The sequence below is a fragment of the Cynocephalus volans genome, chromosome 2 (genome assembly GCF_027409185.1).
Source record: "Cynocephalus volans isolate mCynVol1 chromosome 2, mCynVol1.pri, whole genome shotgun sequence".
NCBI classification, from domain to species: Eukaryota; Metazoa; Chordata; class Mammalia; order Dermoptera; family Cynocephalidae; genus Cynocephalus; species Cynocephalus volans.
The window spans coordinates 229,276,836-229,285,000 of NC_084461.1; the positions used below are offsets into that span (position 1 = coordinate 229,276,836).

Sequence of the window (8,165 nt, forward strand, 5' to 3'; positions counted from 1 at the left end):
GTCAATAAAAAATGGTATGCAAACAACCACAAAATCTTAATGACATACAACGATAAATGCTTCAGTCAGAAGTCTGAGGGGATCAGCTGATTTGCAGCTGGGCTCACTCAGGCCTCTGAGGTTAGCTGCAGGTCAGCTGGGAGCCTCTGCTGGTCTTGGCTGGGCTTGCTTACCTGTCTGAAGATTGGCTGAATGTCAGCTGGTCTAGAATGGCCTCAGCTGGGATTACTGGAGAGACTTGGCTTTTTCCCACCTGTCTCTCATCTTCCAGCAGGCAAGCTCAGGTACGTTGTCATGGCAATGACAGAGAGGGAAAGCAAGCAAGTCCAATCTGCAAGAAATTTTTGAGCCTACTTGCATCAAGTTTGCTCATATCCCATTGGCCAAAGCAAGCCACACAGCTGAGCTCAGAGTCAGAGTGGGAGGACACCAAAGGTGTGGATGCAGAGAGGGGTGGAGGATTGGGCTATCAGTGCCTTCATTCTACTGCAATCAGAGTGAGAGTGCCCTTATGGAGAGGATAGTAAATACTAATAAAGCTTAATTTGCTTTATCAAGATAAAAATAAATGTTTTATTTACTCCCTAAAACCTGCATATCCTCTGAAGTATGTACTTTTTTGCTATTATTGGTTCTCAAGGGTGTAAGTCATTTTAATGATTTACAGATACATTTATTTATTGCCCTACTGATGATACATGTGAAAGACCACAAATGCAATTTCAATAAATGTGATTAAGCAAAAATTTATAGACCAAATACCCTTGCCACAAAAGAAAGAACCAAAAATTTGACAGCATTCTTTTTAACAACAAAGAGAAAAGACTTAATCATTTTAAAAATAACTTTTCAAAATAATTAAACAGTGTCAAAAAGAAAATCAAAATCCCAATTATAAACTATATTTTTAAAAACAACATGATGGAGAATATTACTAAATATAAACATAGAAAGTTGCCAAATCTCTCATTCAAATTTACTGTTTTAGAAAAGAATAAAAGAAAAACGAACTTTTTGGTTTGAGAAATCAGAGAAAAAGCACATCTAAGAAATGTAAAAAGAATGAAATAGTAAAGATAAAAGCAGAAAATAATTATTTATAAAAGAAAGTGGTAGAATTAAATAAATTCAAAGGCTGAATTTGAGGGATAAATAAAAATGTAAAACATGCAATAAAAAAGAGAAAAAATCTCATGTGCACTATATTAGAAATAGAAAAGGACAAAGAGAGACAGAATTTTTTTAAAATAGGGAATTCTATTTTTTAAAAGTCCATGTATATCGATTTAGAGATTTTAAAGGATTGAGAAATTTTAAAAAGCAAATATATTTTATCAAAACTTACCCAAGACTAAATGAGAAAATTTTTAAAGTTTCACAGACAGGAAAAAATTTGAACATGTTGTCAAAGAATTAAGTCTAAAAAAGATTATGGGCACAGATAAGAAAGAGATAATTCAACTACCTTCTAAACAGCTGGAAAAGGAATACAAAACAAAGAAAAAACATAGACCGATTGCAAATATAAATGTAATTATTTATAAAAGTGAATCTATAATATATTCAAATAAATATACAACATGACTATGTAAAGAATAGTCCATGAATACAAGGGATGTTTAATATTTGTAAATCTATTCAAATATTCTGGTACATCAATAACTCATAAAAAGAAAAACTACATTATTACCTAAAAAGAAGCAGGAAAGTGTTTGATTAAATCAACATCCTGTTTATGGTAGGGGAAAAACCTCTTAGTAAAACTAAAAATTAAAGCATATTTATTTGATGTGACAAAAATTATATTCCTCAAGCCTAGACTAGACCATTATTCCTTATGATTCAGTTTAGAGGCATTTTCATTAAATTCAGGAGCAAGAAAAGACTACCTGCCAAGATCACCATTATTTTTTCACTGTTTTGGAATTTTTAGTCAGTACAATAAAAAAAACAAAACTTAAGAAAATAAAGTATCACAGATAAATATACACACACACATATAAACATAGGTCTATATAAAATTTATTATTTTCAAAGATCAACAAAAAAGCTCTTAAACCAGTAAGAGAATTCAGTAAATTGGATAATTACAAAATAAATTTGCACAAGCCATTAGGTTTTTATCAACAAAAAATAAGAATTTAATATGGAAAACAAATTATTCATAATAGCAACAAATAATATAAAACACCTAGTATTCAATTAACCAAGAAATGTGGAGAAATTATATTAAAAATTACTAAATTCTTCTGTAAAAATAAAAGAAAGCTTGAATAACAGAAAATTATACCATAAATGTACATGAAAAATTAAGTGCAAATTTTTCTGCATTTCAATGGAATTCTAATCAATATTGCAATAAAGTTTTTGAGCAGTTCATCAAAATAAATATATTTTATTGAAAGAATTAAGGGAGGAAAATATCTATTTTTTAAAAAAAGATTTGCATATATAAGCATATTTTCAGTCACATAAACATAGCACTAATGAAAAGTTAAGAGACATTAATTAATGGGGGGGAGAGAAATTGACAAACTCAACTCAGAAAGTGACCCAAGGATTTATAAATACTGCTTATATGATAAGAGAGACATTGGAAACAGTGCAAAAGAAGAGTTTTATTTAATAAATAATAATGAGACAATTATTTAAACATTTGAAAATAATAGATGCCTACCCCATACCACACACAAAAATAAATTACAAACAATTAATAAGCTAAATCTAAGAAACTAAATCATTGAAGAATCAGATCTTAGATTAGGGAAAAATCTTTGTGATCATAAGAGTAAATAAAAAAACAATAAATGAAAAGTCTGATTGATTTTACTACATGGGATTTTTAAACTTCCAAACATTTAAAAAATACCATAAAATTAAAAGACTGCTGACAAAATAGGGAAAATATGGGTAACCTATACACCAGATGAAGGGTTGATATATTTCATATATGAGAGAGAGAAACAGAGCTGCTGCCTCTTAGTGAGCACTCCAATAGACAAATAGGCAAAGCGCTTGAATAAGCCAATTTACAAAATAAGAAAATCAATGGAAAATAAACACGACATAAAACAGTCAAGCCCATGTGAAATCACGGAGATGGAACATAACACAATAATGAGATGAATGGCTCACACATCACACTGGCAAAGCCGCTTTCTGTGTTTTTTGTTTTGCTTCGTGTTCTTTTCTACCCAGGTTCGTGTGAAGCACAGGGAACGGCCGTTAATCCCGGATGAAGGTGCAAATCTGTGCTTCTTTTCTGGAGGGCCATTGGGAACCATAGATCCAGTGCATTTAATCGGAGCATGCTCTTTAGGAAATCATTCTAAGGAAGTAATTAGAGACAGGCACAGAAACATGAGGGTACTTCTAAAAGTTCATGGAAAAATAGAATTGAAAGAATCTTTCCATGAACTTTTTGAAGTACCCTCACACTTGTACAACAATGTTCATCATAGTGATGGTTATCATACCAAAAAAAATTAACAGCAACCCAAATATCCAAAGATAAGGGTTTGCAGCAATAAGGGGCAGGTTAAATAATCTGTACATCTATGTGGAAAAATAGCTATTAAAAATCATGAATAGAAAAGGAAAGCAGAGCCAGAGCTGCACGGGTGTTTTCTGCCCATGGTGTCTCAGATTCATTCTTAAGGAGCTGAGAACTTAATCTTCCAAAATGTCAAAAAGACCATTTTATGCCCCACCTCCCACCCCAGCTCCTACAACACGAATGACCAGCACACCAGGGTTTGTGCGATAAAATCCACACAGTCATCTCACTTACAACAACTACAGGCTGGGAGAGAACCCGGGCACCAACAGCCGGGTCCCAGTGTCCTCTGGTATTAGGATTCTAAAATCCCCAAAGCCACCAGATAAGCCACTGATGCCCTACGTGAGGTACAGCAGAAAGGCCTAGGACCAAGTAAAGGCTTCCCACCCTGACCTAAAGTTGTGGGAGATTGGCAAGACTATTGGTGGCATGTGGTGAGATCTCAACGATAAAGAGAAACAAGAATATTTAAATGAATCTGAAGCAGAAAAGATGAGTACAATGAAGTCCTATCATAATTCCCCCGCATACCTTGCTTATATAAATGGAAAAAGCCATGCAGAAGCTGCTTTAGAGGAAGAAAGTCAACAGAGACAATCTCGCATGGAGAAAGGGGAACCTTACATGAGCATTCAGCCTGCTGGAGATCCAGATGATTGTGACGATGGCTTTTCAATGAGGCTGAAGGCCACCGCCCGTTTCCAGAGAAACCACCTCCTCATCAGTGAAATCCAGGCATTCAGTCAGTTGTCACAACAGCTAGACCGCAGGTTCCCAAGTGACAGGTCCAGTCCTTAACGGTTCATCAGCAAAAACTAGAAGCTAAACTTCTTCAAATAGAGGCACGACACCAGGAAAAGAAGAGGAAATTCCTGGAAAGCACAGACTCATTTAACAATGACCTTAAAAGGTTGTGCGGTCTGGAGGTAGAAGTGGATATGAAGAAAACTGCAGCTGAAGTCACGCAGGCAGAGGAGCAAGCCCACAAAAGACAGGAGGAAAGAGAGGAGGAGGTGGCAGAGCAAGCTGAGCGCAGTCAGAGCAGCATCGTTCCCGAGGAAGGGCAAGCAGTGGACAAAGCCGAGGACAAGAAAGACGACAGGAGCATTCCCATGGAGACAGAGGAGACACACCCTGAAGAAGCGATGGAGAGCCAACAGTATGGTGAAGAAGGCGAGTGGGCAGGATGGGGTTGACAGCGTGGCAGAGGAAGGAGGCAGGGATAGGAACACTGGCTCGGAGAGAACCAGTGCCACAGTGGAGGAGCCACCAGCAGACCCCATACTGGAGACGAGAAGAAAGAATAAACGTTACCTTTTTTTATGTGTTAGGAATACTTTTGTATTTATTTATTTTTAGGGGGTGGCTGGCCAGTATGGGGATCTGAACCTGTGAACTTGGTTTTATAAGGCTGTGCTCTAACCCACTGAGCTAACTGGCCAGCCTCTGAATACTTTTGTAAATGAAAAAATGTTTTTTGGTTTTAATGGTGTTCTGTGGTTTGTGTATTAATTTTTTTCTTGTCCATATCACACCACCAAAGGCTTTCAGGCCATTTAGCACCATGAACCTAATGGCACAGTCAGTCACCTTTCTAAGCATTGCAAAGATGGCTCTTTTCTTTGGATCTTGTTTCTAGCCCTCAACTGGTAAAAGCCTCAGAATTTAGATTAATTGAGAAAACACCCACCCCTTTTAGAGAATTATCCTTTGACGCTGCGGAATCTACTCTTGCCAATGCCTTCGTACGGCGCACATGGGTACTTACCAACACCATAGCCTTAAACCTTTTCAGTCCCCATCAACGGCTTCCTGAAAGTCCCTTCTCTTCTTTACTTTTGCAAAGAGTACCTTCTTGAAAACATAATCATATATGAGTATGTATTTGTTCACTTACCCTTTTATATTTTAAATCAATGTCAGATATCAAGAGTTGTTATAGAGTTGGGTGTAGCCTAAGCTAACTACACTTGGTTCTTACCGATACAGAAATGGTCTCCATGGTTATAGTAGTTACTAGGTTATGAAATAGTCATTGAAATGAACACAGCACATATACCTTATCTATACTGCTTTTTGTTATAATTAGTAATTGGGTATGTTCTGGTAAATTCATCCTTATTGTACAGAAAAAAAAATTACTTTTTTTTTTTTAACCAGGTTTTCCAAAGACAGATTAGATCACAAATGTTAAGGAATTGAATACTCTTATACTAGACTAGATAACTTCAAAATCATTAGCCCATTCCAGAAGCAAAAAAGCTGGAATTAAGTTCTTTCACTTGAAATTGTTTTACAACAATCAAAACATTCAAAACCTCAAGGCTCAGGATCCCATAGATCAGAGCCTACCTTTCTGATAAACTCTTAGTAAAGTCTTGGAGACTAGAAGCAAGATAGTTTGTGATACGTAAGCTTCCCAAAACCTGGAATAGATTTTTACTGAATAGTGGTATATCTGATGGTATATGTTTCTTAACGGTCCAAAAGTACTAAAAAAAAAAAAAAAAAAGAAAAAGAAAAGAAAAAAATCATGAATGGAAGATTATTTAATGAAGTAAGAAATTCTTCAAAATATAAAATTAAATAAATGAAACCAACCCATGTATGCAGTCTGATCACCTCTTGATTTATGAGAGGGAAGGGGAGAGAGAGAGATGACAGGGACACAGACACAGACACAGACTGATTTAGGAAATATGCCATAATTTAATTTTGATGGTAGTTCTCTTTTCGGCATTTCCAGTTTTTGCAATGAGCATATATTACATTTAGAAATCAGAGAAAAAATAAATAAATCTTCAAAATTACTCATTCAATATTTTTAAAGTCACAATGTTGTCCAAGGTTAGCATCGTAGCAATTCTCCTAAATAATCCATTATTCATGCAGACAGGTTGAAGTCATCTGTCCAGATTTCCAAAACCTGACAACAGCCATTTCAGACCTTCCAGTTTTCTTTTGCTCAGATGTAACAGAGAGCATCATGTAACATAATGGAAGAAAAAAAGTATTCAGTGGAAGTTTTGATTCACATCATGAAAGAGAATATGTAACAAATAGATTGAAGTGGAAAAAAAAAACATTAAAAAATTCCCCAATGTCACACCACCAATAGGCCTATCATATTAAAATTAAAATTTCTCTTTAAATCTGTTTGGCAGAATATAATGTTGCAAAACAAAGCAGATCTACCAGGACCAGCGGCCATCAATCTCCAGAAGAACTGCATGCTGCCTCCTTCAGTCTATGACAGCCACCAGGGGACAAGGCCATGCAGGGTGAGGAGCTGTTCCTTTCACCCAGGTTCCAATTTTAGATTCCAGCCAGGCTGGGAGTAATTATTTCTGAGAGCAGCCGAGCCCAGTTATCAGGAAAGTGGTTATCCGAAAAGCTCAAGGTTTGAACAACCCAGAGCCTAAAAGACAGGAAAAAAGACACTTGGAGGAAGAGATGAGGTCAGATGGGTGGAAGATGAGGAAGCAAGGGAGACAAAGTTCTTGACAGGTGACAGGGACTCTGAGCCTCAGGCAAAGCAAGCCCGTGCAAGGACTGAGGACCACGCCCTCGTCTCTCCCCTGTGAGGTGGAGGCAGCGGAGGGCCATGCTCCAGGTCTCTCACCTGCAAGGGGGAGGTGTCATGCTCAGATGCATTACCTCCTTGAACCTCTCAACCGTTCTGAGCAGTCAGAAGATGGGAGCTGAGAGCAATGAGCACATCTATTTGGCGGCAAAGCCCCAGCCCAGTTAACTGCACTTGTGCTGGGCAGCAGCCTGCGTGGAGCACGGGGAACCAAGGCACAGCAGGCTTACCCTCTCTCTTCTTTGTCCTGCCCATCTTTTCTCTGCTTTACTGCAAGAATCTCATGCCTCCGGGCTTGCCTGCTTATATGCCCCTTGTCTGGACTGCTGTTGGACTCCCCTCACCATTTTCCCTAGATAACACGCTCGTTCTGCAGGCTGTGCATCCTCCTCCCACATAGCTGAATCTGCTGCCCCAGATCCTAGGCCCTCTTTCCTGCCCTTTCCTCTTCCATTCTCTGCCCACCGCCAACCACATTCTGAGCTGTAAAATGTGCAGAAGCTCTCGCAATGCAGAACATTTTCCAGAAAAGTAAAAATGAAAAGACCTAAACCCCCTCCATAGAATGAACTAAATATATAGATCACTAAGGAAGGAGCCTGATGTATGGATATAGCTATAGAAATAGACACCATCCACCAAAAAAAGGGGTAGCAAAATCAAAGAAGTTTAGGACCGTGCTCTAGCTCCTCCTCATCTTGCGTAAGAGCCTGTAATAGGGTTGGAAATGTCCTTCAGTTAAAGAATCATTTTTAACCTAAATTTATTTGAGCACAGAAGCCTTTAAGTAGGATGTTTCCTAATCTACCATTGAATGCTAGGGATACAGTAACAAACTGTACACAGTGTGAGAACCACTGATTATTGTTGATGTGCATAGCACTAGGAACACTAGTGTACTGGGAGAGGCTGGGCACCGTGCAGCATCTGCTCCCGTTCTCACCACCTTCTCCCATTGGCTGGTCTGCCTCTCCCCCAGCCCACCCCAGCACTGCCCCCAGCCCCAACCGTGAGTGCTCAGGG

The 8,165-nt window shown here is 38.0% G+C and overlaps 1 pseudogene; it reads left to right on the top strand.

The window, feature by feature from the left end:
* Positions 1-3,682: 3,682 nt before the first annotated feature.
* Positions 3,683-8,165, top strand: part of LOC134370841 (SWI/SNF-related matrix-associated actin-dependent regulator of chromatin subfamily E member 1-like) — a 28,963-nt pseudogene continuing 24,480 nt past the window's right edge.